Here is a 13,693-nt window from a genome sequence, read left to right on the forward strand (position 1 = left end):
TTTGTAAGGTCCAAGAAAGGATGAAAAGGAAGGCTATCTTCAACACTATTAGATGTTAAAGTGATGTAGGAGCATCTTGGTTTTGCTTGGTGGCTACTTTGGAGTTCATGGGAGGAGGCTCAGTAGTTGCTTTGGTGGATGCTTGGACTGGTACTCAATTGAAGAAGAAATTTGGTGCTCCGCATACACTAGGAGCTCAACATGGTCTGTGGAGCTTGGCATGGTCTGAGAGGAGTTCGGCTTTGCTTAGAATTTTGGTTCCTATTGTAGAACATGTATCTAATTTTCTAAAATGAGTTAAAGGATGGAAATTTTAAGGATGGAAGAGGGCCAAGACTTCTACCTACGGTTCAAAGCTTGAGTTCTAATTCATTCGGAGCTAGGAGATATCCCTATTTTACCAAGACATTAATTTTTGAGAATTTAATTGTTGTAGGAGGCCGAGTTTGGCATTTAATTTATGTATTTATATTTAAATTGTGTTATGGGCCGACCTGTGGCTTAGATTGGTATAAGTAGGAGTTGTGGGAAAGTCTTTAGGCATTATTCATCCATTATGGAGAAGTACAGGAGCTTGGAAGAACGAATTTTAAGAAGGGCTAGTAGTTGCGGCTTGGAAAAACAAGGAGATTTCTTGGTGGGCTTGCGAGCACAAGTTGAGATCTTCCTTGGAGGTTTCTACTAGAGTGTGGATCTAGACTAGCTAGGGTTTGGGATTGGATCTTGAGGGATCTTGCATAACTATTACTTGCTTTGTATTTGGCTGTAACCGAGAAGGCCTTACAACCTGGTACATTGCATGTAATCAATTATATTTTATGAATATATTATTATTTATTTCTTCTTATTCTTTTGTTTCCACTATGTGGTTGTATTGTATTGCATCATGTGGTATCAGAGCACAGTCATTCCTGAGTGTGTAGACAAATTGTTGAAGCTGAGGTAGTTTGCACCAGGGCTTTTGTTGGAGAAGTGGATCTGAATTGATCTTGATCTGATGGTGATTTTCTTTTTGGAGTCCTAAATCTCTTGGTTGTGAGGTGGAAAATCATGGTTCTAACTTACAATTATAGAGGGCTCATAGATGGATTGATGGATGTGGAGATGGGAATCTAATCTTGTTGAGGCACGATCATAGAGAATTTGTGGATTGCAAATCCATGGTCCTAGACTTGTGATGTGGTTCCCGATTGTTCATGTGAGGTGGTAAGTTGCAATCTGACTTGCAAACAATTTGGTTGTCATAAGGAGCTTAGGAAGGATTTGTTGGAGAGGGTTAATGAAGATCTTGGGAGATGGCTCTAAGAGGATTGGACCCTAAGATGATTGTAAAACTCCATGATATAGTGGAGAGGAGTTTTTCTAAAATGTATTTGTTGGAGAGAGTTAATGAAGATCTTGGGGGATGGCTCTAAGAGGATTGGACCCTAAGATGATTGCAAAACTCCATGATATAGTGGAGAGGAATTTTTCTAAAATGTTTTCTCGGTTGGATGCTAGATTGGTTGATCAAGCTAAGAAGGTCAAGGTGGTAGAGTTTAGTTTTATTGATCAGTTTGTGGAGTCTGATATAGAACCTACAGAATAGCTAGAAGTTGCTAAAGATATCCCTATCCTTGTTGATACTAGGATGGACATTGTTTTTCATGATCAGTTGGATGAGTCTGACATAGAAATTGCAGAGCACTTGGTCATGGATGATCTAGTTGCTGTTGGTGGTGAGTTGTGTGTTGTTGAGCATCTTGTTGTAAGCAATGAGATGGTTGGTGTTAAGAGTTTGGCATTTGTTGATGGAGATCTTCATGTTGCTACTGATGTGGATTTTGTGGCTGATATGGAGTTTGTTGCTGCTAGTGTGGATTCACTAGTTGTTGTTGTGGATGAGGATTTGATGTTGACACATTATGTTCAATTTGCTCCTGGGAGTGAGCATGCTAATTGGATGGTTGAGATTCTGGTGTTTGATAGAATGATGTGGATGTGGATGATGTGCAGATTGGTTTTCTTATCCCTATTGGAGTGGAAGCTTTTGGTGAAGATGAAGTTGGTTGTTGCTCTTTCTTTGGGCATCAAAGTGTAGGACACACTTTTCTATTTACTTGGGGAGTCTAATGCAGGAGCATCTTGATTTTTCTCGGTGGGTACTTTGGAGTTCATGGGAGGAGGCTCGATAGCTTTTTTGGTGGATGCTTGGATTCGTACTTAGTTGAAGAAGAAATTTAGTGCTCGGCATACACTAGGAGCTCGGCATGGTCTGTGGAGCTTAGCATGGTCTGAGAGGAGCTCGGCTTTGCTTAAAAATTTGGTTCTTGTTGTAGAACATGTATCTAATTTTTTAAATTGAGTTAGAGGATGAAAATTTTAAGAATGGAAGAGGGCCTAGACTTCTACCTACGGTTTGAAGCTTGAGTTCTAATTCATTTGGAGCTATGAGATATCACTATTTTACCAAGACATCAATTTTGGAAATTTAATTGTTGTACGAGGCTGACTTTGGCATTTAATTTATGTATTTGTATTTAATTTTTGTTCTAGGCCGACCTGTGGCTTAGATCGATATAATAAGTAGGAGTTGTGGGAAAGTCTTTAGGCATTATTCATCCATGGTGGAGAAGTAGAGGAGCTTGGAAGAGCGAATTTTGAGAAGGGCTAGTAGCTGGGGCTTGGAAAAAGAAGGAGATTGCTTGGCGGGCTTGCGAGCACAAGTTGAGATCTTTCTTGGAGGTTCCTACCAGAGTCTGGATATGGACTAGCTAGGGTTTGGGATTGGATCTTGAGGGATCTTGCAGAACTATTACTTGCTTTGTATTTGGTCATAACCGAAAAGGCCTTGTAGCCCAACACATTGCATGTAATCAGTTATATTTTATGAATATATTATTATTTGTTTCTTCTTGTTCTTGTGTTTGTGTTGCGTGGTTGTACTGCATTACATCAGGTATTGCATTGCATCATAAAGAAAACTAAAGAGAGATGAGATGTAGAAGAATAATGTGTGGGTGGAGATGAAGAGTGTAGACGATGATCACAAATAGACTAATGATCTCAAGTACTTATCCAAAGAATGGGACAACATCAAACATTCCTTGTTTTTGTGAGCCTATTCTTCCTTTTAGTTCATGTTTTTATGCCTCTTAGTTAATAGTTTGTGGCAATAATTGGTTACTATGATGCTACTTCTAATTTTAGGACAGTCTTAAAATTGTTATGTTTATTATGGCTATCCTTAATGATCAGAACTCTGAGATCCTAGTAAATTTTAGAATTATCAGCTATTTTTTGGTTAATAAGTTAGACTTTGATACTCTTAGGGATTAACTTTGAGTTTTTATAAAGTTATGTTTTCTAGTGGGTCTCTAGAGATGGTGTTTCCTACTACTTAGCTATAATGGCCTAGAGCCAAAAATGTCTAATTTTTATCTTTGTAATTTGGGTTGAGGACCATTTTCCTATCTCCTTTAGTCAAAAACATTTGAACAATAGTTTCCACATCTAGAAATCTGTGTATAGGTTTGCACTACATGGACATCTCTACAACATGTAAACATATCATGTCATCTACAATGCATGACTAAGACTTTGATTATGTGCTGAAAAGTCATATGGTATAAATGTGGAGTGGGGCATAATTTTTTTAATGTCTTAATCTAAGGTGGGAACATGATATAATTAAAAAATACACTAGATTGTAGATTTATTAAATTTCATTTTGTTCCCACTTTAATGATCATATCGTATCTAAAAGGATGTGAGTTGAAGTAAAAGACATTACTAAAATTTAATTTATGGGTTCTATCAATAGATTTTCCTTGAACTAGGAAGCACTAAATGTAATGAGCTCTTTTAATCCCTTAACCTAATATTCAATTTTAGGTATAAATTAGGAAGTCATCCAAATTAAACAAGTCTATGATCCTTATTGTTATTAAAATATTTGAGGAGTTGAGCATTTTGAAATAAATTGATTAATTAGTTTGTTAGAAGATCTATTTTCATAGTATCAGATCATCTCCTCTCTCTTGGCTATGACCATCTCGAGACAATAGAATGACAGTGCAGAGGGCATGTGAAACAAGCTCCAAGCAGTTCTGAAAAATGCTCAAAATTTCTCCACCTCTCCCTCCACCAACTCCCTATCTCAGGATTTCATAGCAGAAATGAGAGATAGACATCTCCGTACTATAAATGAAATATCATTAGACTTTCTTAAAATCTTTAAGAATATATATATAATGTACTAGTATTTAGATGCAATGCTTATTTACATAAATCATGCATTTATTCTGAAGTATTTATCTTTTTATATCTATACACACATCTATATATATATTTCTGATGCTTGATAGCATGTATTGATTTAATTCTATTTAATATGTATTCTCATACCCATGCAAAATACTTATTAATTCAAATCTATAATGGAAATGATCTTGGACTGAATTCCAAACCACATTATTCGCAATGCATATCATCCAAGGCCAATGTCATATGTCACGAATCAACAATGATTATATATATATGTCATTGTATTTGCTGTTTGAAGTGTGCAGGGGGGTCCGGTATACCTGATCTTTTACTGTGGGGGCGTTGTCTGGCAGCGTTAGTACAATGGAACGGAGGTACTCGTACTTCCTTGTGCAGTATTAAGGTGTTGTCGTGAGGATGACCTGGCGTCCTAAAATGTCTTCACTGGTTGCATGATACAATATTATCACTCCCTTGTTTACTTTTACCTCTGATTTAATTTATCGCTTTTTTTCATTTTGTGTGTATTACATACTGCACTTTAAGATTATTAATACATTTTGGATGTGTCATGTTGGAAAGTCATGTCCATAGGTTTAGGTTTTTTAAAATTAAATATTTATGAAGTATAGTAAAGATTAATGTATTAAAATTAATATGTAATTTATGATGTTTGATTTAATTAATATATTTTTAATATATTTTGAAGAAAGCAATCAATTTATAAGATAAAAATCCAAGATAAGAATCATTTGAAAAGACATCACATATAATAATTTCAAATATGGGATTAATTAAATAATTGTAATGCATGAATAAAGAAATATTAATCAAATACATTAATGAAGAGCTATATTAATTTTGGTTCATGACACTAAATTATTTTTGAGACACATCTAGCCCACAAGCTTTAAATATGTATCTAGGATGATTAAATTATCCTATAGATATGAGGCCATTGATGACATACTGATAAAAAAATAGTACTCTATCATAATCCAATAATTAAGGATTACTATGATTAGTGTAAAACTAAAATAATGTATTAAAGTTAGTAGACAATAAAAAAAAATTAAGAAAGATTACTCAAATGCAATTAGAGATGAATTGTTAAAACTAGAGGTGATTGGAATAATTTAAGGATAGAAATGTACAAACCATTAAAAAATAGAGAAGGATATGTAAGACTCACTAAAGCTTTTATGAAGGTTCTTACTAACCTATTAGAAATGTTTGAATTATAACTTGAGAAAAAAATATAGCACCACTCAGTAACAAACTCATCTCAAGTACTATTTTTAGTTTTGGCCTTTTGGTTGGCTGTAGTACTATTTCTGGGCTTATTTTGAATATTTTATAGCTCTATGTTGTGTAAGAAGTTTTGGGTTTTGGGATCCTTATAAAACCTATTTTTCTTATCAAAAATAAAACCATCTCAAGTTAATAAATATTCATGACCAAAATGTGGCATGATATGATGTAAATGGAAAATAAATTTATTCATTTGAAATAATTAATCCATTTGGAGAACGGAAGAACTGTAAGAAAAATTTCTATCCAAAATATCGATGGAGGGGTGATTTTACATCTAGCTTTTGTAGTAAACTAATCAATTTTAGTCTAAATATATTTAATCTAAGCATTGTGGAAAGGGGTGATTTTAATGGTTGATAACCATAATTAACTAATTAATCATCAAAATTGTAGTAAGGACTAACTTTAGAGGTTTCCGTGAATAGGAGTTGAGGCCTTAATTGAGAATAGGCTAAAGAATTGTAATTTTTGGGAAATAAAAATATAAAAGAAATTAAAGCATATAAAAAATTTGTTTAACAATTGAAACCTTATATAACATCAAAAATATCCACTAATTTAGGAGATTTATCATCATTACAATTTGTTTTTTAAAGGTATGCTATTAAGGAATGGGTAATTATGAAACAAGAATTAAAGTAAAAATATCTCTCAAGAAGATGGGCTCGCTAAATAAATATACCATGAATGACATAAAGGGTGATTTTCTCAAAAAAAAAAAAAAAAATGTTTACATAGAAGAAAAGAAAATAATTTATGCTATGTGAGAAGAAATCTTCCATGAATATTTAGATAATCTATATTTAAAAATATAGCAGACAACCAATCCACATCCAACTCAAAATTCCAGAGCACTAAAATTATTAATGATAAAAGTATCTAATAAATAATCTTAATTATGAAAGCTCTAATATATAGAGTATTCACACCTATATCACAGTAGAATTCACAGAAGGGAAATGTTTCATGCACATCAGTGACAATCTAGTACGATATAAATATCAAACTCTGAAAGTTTATGTTCCAAGCACATGGTCATGTGCATATAAATAGAAATATAATTACTATTATAAAGTTTTTAAGGTATATGCCCTTTAAGCTAGTTAACTATCAGAATAGGTTATAGAAATTTTTTTCATGTCAACAGCGACAGATGCCTAGTACGATTTCCTCGGAGGAATGCTCTGAGGATTATTGAAGTTGTTGGCAGGATCCACCTGCATTTTAGTGTCCACAAGCCTATTAAAATTTGCACCAAAATACTTTTCACCCCAAATCCTAGCCTCTTCCACAGAACCGTGGCCAGTGCCAAGATCAAGGTCAAGAAGTTCACATATACAGCCCTAGGAGAATGAGTGACATAAGGTTCCATGTATTTGTAAAGATCTCTCATCCACTTGAGGTAGTGCTCATCTTCTCTACTCTCACTCCACAATGCGTTGTAATGCATGTAGAACAATGTCCCTGCCCACTGAGGAAATGTCGCTGCACTAGAGGATATCCTGTCTATCATCCCTCCCAATGGTGAGAAAGTTTTATACATGTCACACGGCCCTTTCTTTATCCTGCTCCACAATCCTCTTAGTGCACATTCTGGAAGAGGAACCTTAGTGAAATCTGACTTCACTTTGAAGTAGAGCTTTTTGTAATAATACCTGTTAGTTAATTCTTAACGTAGGCTATCAACTTTATCCAAGTCATTTCCTCACAATCCGCTGACTCCATGCAAAGCTCTGGGAAGCTCTGAGCAATTTTATCTAGAAATTCATTCTTACGCCCAAGGTGTATTCCACGAAACAAGGCTCTGACTGTTTTCATGTCATTGAAGTCGACCTTTACTTCCATGAAGATGTTGTCCTCCATTTTGGGAGCAACATATTGCCATCTGTTAATGATCTATGTGACGGTATCTGTATCGTATCTAAACACTTTGAAGGCCGTCAGAATTCAAGGCACCGTCACTAACTGTATTTTCTAGGCATAAACAACTCCCCAGCTGCCACCACCGCCTCCTCTAAGGGCCCAAAACACATCTTTACCCATTGTGCTTCTATCCACCATCTCGTCTGATCCATTTATCAGTTGGGCATCCAAAATATTGTCAGCTGAAAGGTCATACTTTCTTGAGAGAAACCCTAGCCCGCCGCCAGCAAAATGACCCCCGGATCCCACTATGTGGCAAATTCCTGCAGGAAACCTTAGCTTGGGCGAGCTCTTCGCAATAGCAGAATAAACTTCTCTTAAAGTGGCACCTCCCTCCACCCATGTGATGACACAAACACAGACACAGAACAATACAATGTGTTGTCGCACAATAAACTATATTATATTTATTCCATCATCATGTCAAATGAGTACATACAATCTTTTATAAGAAAGCATACAATATTCTAGAGAAATCTACTATTAGCCAAGAAGACAAAACATTTACAAACTTTTGGAAAAATATTATAGCCGACTGTTTGAAAAAACCCTAAACCTAAATCTAACAATCTAGAAGCATAGTTTAAAATAAGAGATCTAGAACTCTCGATGAGAAGAAGCAATAAATGAAGTAGTTGGAGTAGGTAAGGGAAGGGAAGATTAAATGGATAGGTGGAGGCCAGCATCACCAACACTCTGCCTTAATCTTCACTGCCATGTATGTCTGTAATACCAATACTTTCTCGAAGATGTTCAAAGACATTCTTTGCAAGAGGCTTTGTGAAAATGTCTTCCAATTGTTCTTTGGACCTCCAAAACTTAAGACATATGTCACCATTGTTCACTAATTCACGAATATAATGATATCTTATATCTATATGTTTACTACGTTGATGAAAGACATGATTTTTTGATAAAGGAATTGCTGAATTATTATCACAATATATTCTTGTAAGTTCTTCTTGTGGATGCTTCAAGTCTGAAAGTACTCTTCTCATCCATATTGCTTGACATGCTACTAATGTTGCTGCAACATATTTTGCTTTAGCCGATGATAATGTCACAATTGGTTGCTTCTTTGATGCCTAAGAAATAGCACATGACCCTAGGTGAAAGATATGTCCTGAAGTGCTTCTTTTATCATCAAAGCTACCTGCCCAGTCACTATCTATATAGCCAATAAACTTTTAATGATTTGAATGTGCATATAAGATCCCAAAGTTCTTTGTTCTAGCTATATACCTCAGAATCCTCTTTTCAGCTTTCCAATGAGTTTCTTTTGGTTTGTCCATGAATCTAGAAATGAGACTAACTCCATGCATTATATCTAGTATTGTAGCTGTCAAATATAAAAGGTTGCCAACTAATCTTTTGAATAAAGTTGTCTCTATGTTAGGACTTTCATCATTCTTGCTAAGTTTTATACCCAATCCAACTGGTGTAGGGGCTGAATTCCCATTTGTCATTTTAAATCTTTTCAACAAATTAGTAGCATACTTACTTTGACAAATGAAAATGCCTTGATTATTTTGATTTACTTGTATCCCAAGAAAATATCTCATGAGTCCCAAATCAGTCATATCAAATTCATTTTTCATGGCTGCCTTGAAATTGTTAATTGAAATATTACCAGTGACTATCAAATCATCTACATATAAGCAAACTATTAATATTTCTCCTTCATTGTTGACTCTGACATACAAAGTTGGTTCATAGCCACACTTACCAAAACCATTATTCACAAAATAAGAGTCTATTCTGCTATACCAAGGTCTAGGAGCTTGCTTCAAGCCATATAGTGCCTTCTTTAGCTTGTATACCTTATGTTCTTCTCCCAGAATTTCATATCCTGGTGGTTGTTTTATATACACTTCTTCTAAAATGCCATTCAAGAATGTTGATTTCATGTCCAATTGATAAACCTTCCATTTATTTTGAGTTGCAATGGATAAAATCATTCTAATAGTGTCTAATCTTGCCACAGGTGCAAATGTCTCATTTTAGTCTATACCTGGTTGCTGTGAGAAGCCTTTGGCTACTAGCCTTGCCTTGTGTTTCTCCACTTTTCCATCAACATTATATTTTGTTTTGTATACCCACTTAACCTTAATTACATCCTTGCCTTTAGGAAGATCTACTAAGTCCCAAGTATCATTCTTTTCTATTGGCTGAATTTCTTCATCCATGGCTGAAATCTATTTGTCATCTTTAATAGCTTCTTCAAAATAAATTGGATCAGCATGTGCTAAAAGTATAAAATTAATGCATAAGTCATCATTTTCAGCCTCTTGTAATTCATCATATATGTCTCTAAGACTTCTTGTCTTCCTTGAAGTATTTATAGTTCTTGATCTTAATGAAGCAAGTGTTGGATTAGATGATTCACTGCTATTAGTGCTTGCTGGGGTAGTAGTGTTTTGAGTGGTAGGTGCCCTTGTAGGTTTTTTAGGAACATTTGTTTGTGTTGTAGAATGCACATCTTGAGTTTCATTTTCTTGTAGAACACTAGCTGCAACTGTAGTTGACTTATCCAAGCTACCATCCCATACTTCTTCTTCTACAAACTCAACATCATGGCTTATTATTAACTTCTTTGTGATGGGATTGTATGGCCTATATGCCTTGGATTGTTCATTATATTGCACAAATATGCACTTCTCTCATCTATCATCTATTTTTTTGTCTCACTTCTTGAGGTACCAATGATTATGCCACACAACTAAACACTCTCAAATGTGCTATATTGTGCTTCCTTCTACTCCAAGCTTTTTTAGGTGTTTTATTTATTACTACTTTTGTTGGACATCTATTTAGTATGTATGCTGAACATGCAACTGCTTCAGCCCAATACTCATTTGGCAAGTGTTTTTTCTTTAACATACTCCTTGTCATCTCCATAATTGTTCTATTTTTTCTTTCTGGTACTCCATTTTGTTGTGGAGTGTACCTTGCTGTAAATTGTTTCCATATGCCATTTTCTTTGCAAAAATTCAAAAAATCATTTGATATGTATTCTCCACCTTGATCAGTTCTTAATGTTTTAATAGAGTATCCACTTTCTTTCTCAACTTTTTCCTTGAATTCTTTAAAGACAACAAATACTTTTGATTTATACTTCACAAAATAAACCCAAACTTTTCTACTGAAATCATCAATAAATGTCAAGAAATAAAGTTTTCCACTTAAGGATGGTGTTTGCATTAGTCCACATAGATCTGAATGGACTATCTCAAGTGGATGTTTTGCTCTATAAGACTTTTCAACTGAAATTTTTTCTCTTTGTTACTTTTCCAAAATACAACTCTCACATGTTGTCTTAAGTGGCTCTATTGATGGCAACCATAGACCATTTGTTTCTTATATAAGAGTTGTAACCATTTAAAATTTAAATGACCAAACCTTAAATGCCATAGCCAAGATTCATTTTTGTGTAAAGCTTTGAATGCAGATTCATCTACTTTTTGCAATTCATTTGGATCTAAGAATAATTCACTTTGGATATTAAGTGGGAACATTCTATTTTGAGTCATTTCAACTTTTGCAATCAGCTTATTGCTTGGTCTTTTATCTAGAATCACACATTCACCATTTTTAAAATATATTCTATATCCCTTTTGTACTAGTTGTCCAATGCTTATGAGATTGTGTTGCAATTCAGGAATATAATATACATCAAGAATTTTTTTTTCTTCACCTTTCTTAGTTCTTATGCTAATTGAGCCTTTTCCCATGACTGCGATTTGATGATCATTCCCCAACTTAACCTCTGATTTTACTGATTCATCTATTGTTGAGAATATCTCTTTAGACCCACTCATATGGTTACTACAACCACTATCTAAGAACCATACTTCTTTAGAACTCTCTTGTGCAACATTGCATGTTATCAAGATGGTGTTTTGCTCACTAGTGTTGGGCTAACTTTCATTTGTAAAATGTGCCTTTTGCCTATTCATATCATATTGCCTTTTTCTATACTCAGATGCAAAATGCCCAAATTTATTACAATAATGACATTGGATGTTAGATTTGTCATACCTTTCTCCTTGATGATGGTTTCTCCCCCTTCCTCTTGTTGATGTGAAATTGGTTTGTGAGCTTGATGCTAGCCTTCTACTCTCAAACTATTGATTTTCTCTTCCTCCTCTTGGTGTAAAACGTCCTCTGCCTCTACTATGATCTGATCTTCTTCTTGTTCTTCCAAATGAAAGTTGAGTCTTGAAAACAGTCTCCAATGATGAAGTTCTCGAACGATTCAACCTTTGTTCATGTGATAAAAGAGAACCCATTAACTCATCTATTGATAGCAAGGAGAGATCCTTAGATTCTTCAATGGCTGCAACTCTTGAATCAAACTTATTTGGTAGACTTCTAAGTATTTTCTCTACAACTTGTTGATCCCCAAGGGTTTCTCCATATGATCTAATCTAATTTACTATCCCCATTGTTTGAGTGAAAAATGAGTCTACTGAATCTGAATCTTTCATTTGCAAATTTTCAAAATCTCTTCTAAGATTTTGTAACTTTGAAGCTTTTACCTTTCCTGTGCCCTGGTATGTTGATTGCAAGTTGTCCCATGCTTGCTTTGAGCTTGCAACAATAGCTACCTTTGAAAATATTGCTTCCTCCATTGCCTGTTGAATAAAGAACAATGCCTTAGCATCCTTTTTCCTATTTTCTTTTAATAAATCTTTTTCAGCTTGTGAAAGAGCTTTATATGCTTGCTGGTTTACTGGTTCAGAGAACCCACTTTCAACTAAACCCCAAATATCCTGAGAACGAAAAAGTGTTTTCATCTTGATGCTCCAATAATCATAATTTTTTTCATTGAAAGTAGGAATTTGTAGCTATGAAATACTTCCACTAGTTCCTGCCATGATTTAATAGTAAAACTTTCTGACGTGTAACCACTACAAACCCTTTCTCTTCCTTCCTCACATAGAAACTATGATCTCCTCCTTAGATCTTTTTGCTCTCATTTGCCCTTCACCCACAATGACATCTTCCCATAAAAATAATGCCCAGATTTTCTACAACTCTGACACCAATTTGATGGATAGGCAGAGGACAAAAATAACACAAACACAGACACAAAACAATACAATGTGTTGCCACACAATAAATTATATTATATTTATTCCACCATCATATCAAATGAGTATATACAATCTTTTATAAGAAAGCATACAATATTTTAGAGAAATCTACTATTAGCCGAGAAGAGGAAAAATATTACAACCGACTCTTTGGAAATACCCTAAACCTAAACCTAACAATCTAGAAGCATAGTTTAAAATGAGAGATCTAGAACTCTTGATGAAAAAAAGTAATAAATCAAGTAGTTGGAGTAGGTAAGGGCAGGGAAGATTAAACAGACAGGTGGAGGCCAACATCACCAACACCATGCCGTCTCTGATTTGGTGTCCACTGTGACCTTGTTCAGCTTCAGAAGATCGATAAGCACAAAAGGAGATTCCGCACTGTAGGAAATTCCCTCGTAGCTGTGTCCTCCACATCGAACACGAATCTCCCACTTGATTTTTATCCTACACGGTAAGAATCAACTCGATTTTACACATTACTTTGTTTTTACCTATTCAATAGTTAAGAAATAATAACTGATTTTCTTCCATTTTTAAAACAAACATTTACCATTGCCCGTTCGACCTAAGGTAATTTAGGAATAGTTTCACAAATAGTTGCAGGTGGGATTTGTCTTCGGGGATAATGATAATGTCAGGTCCGCGTATTTGAGGTTCTCTATATCGGAGATTCTGCGCAGAGAAGTCCAGCGTGGATATGTACTCGGGAGAGTGTATATAGTCTCCTAAGCCACCGTTTTTCAGCCATGCCAACAATCCATTGCAATTTGAGTTTCCTTTATCCCTTTGAGGATTGTTACCGATCATAACCTTCGCCATATCTGGAGAATTTCACCAGGTATTCACAGAGAAACTCCACAACTGTGTTCAGTTTGCAAACAAAAATATTTAGCCTACAAAATTCGCTCAAATAAACCAAACCTTCCTAAGTAATATGAAGAAACGTAAGTGTTATTATGAAGATTGATAATGCGACTTTTCGATTAAGTATCATTGCAATATTTTCTTTTAATTCAGACGCACGTAGATTTTATTTTGAATTGTAATTTTCCATTCCATATCAATTTCTTAAGTTAATGTATTTCTTTCTCAAAATCCTATTAACTTAA

At 34.7% G+C, this 13,693-nt stretch overlaps 1 pseudogene; it reads right to left on the reverse strand.

Annotated features, from left to right (window-relative positions):
* Positions 1-6,716: 6,716 nt before the first annotated feature.
* Positions 6,717-13,403, reverse strand: LOC149547130 (berberine bridge enzyme-like D-2 pseudogene; annotated as a pseudogene).
* Between the last annotated feature and the right edge of the window lie 290 nt (positions 13,404-13,693).

The sequence above is a fragment of the Cupressus sempervirens genome, chromosome 7 (genome assembly GCF_028749045.1).
Source record: "Cupressus sempervirens isolate cs-2001-9-10 chromosome 7, ASM2874904v1, whole genome shotgun sequence".
Classification (NCBI taxonomy): Eukaryota; Viridiplantae; Streptophyta; class Pinopsida; order Cupressales; family Cupressaceae; genus Cupressus; species Cupressus sempervirens.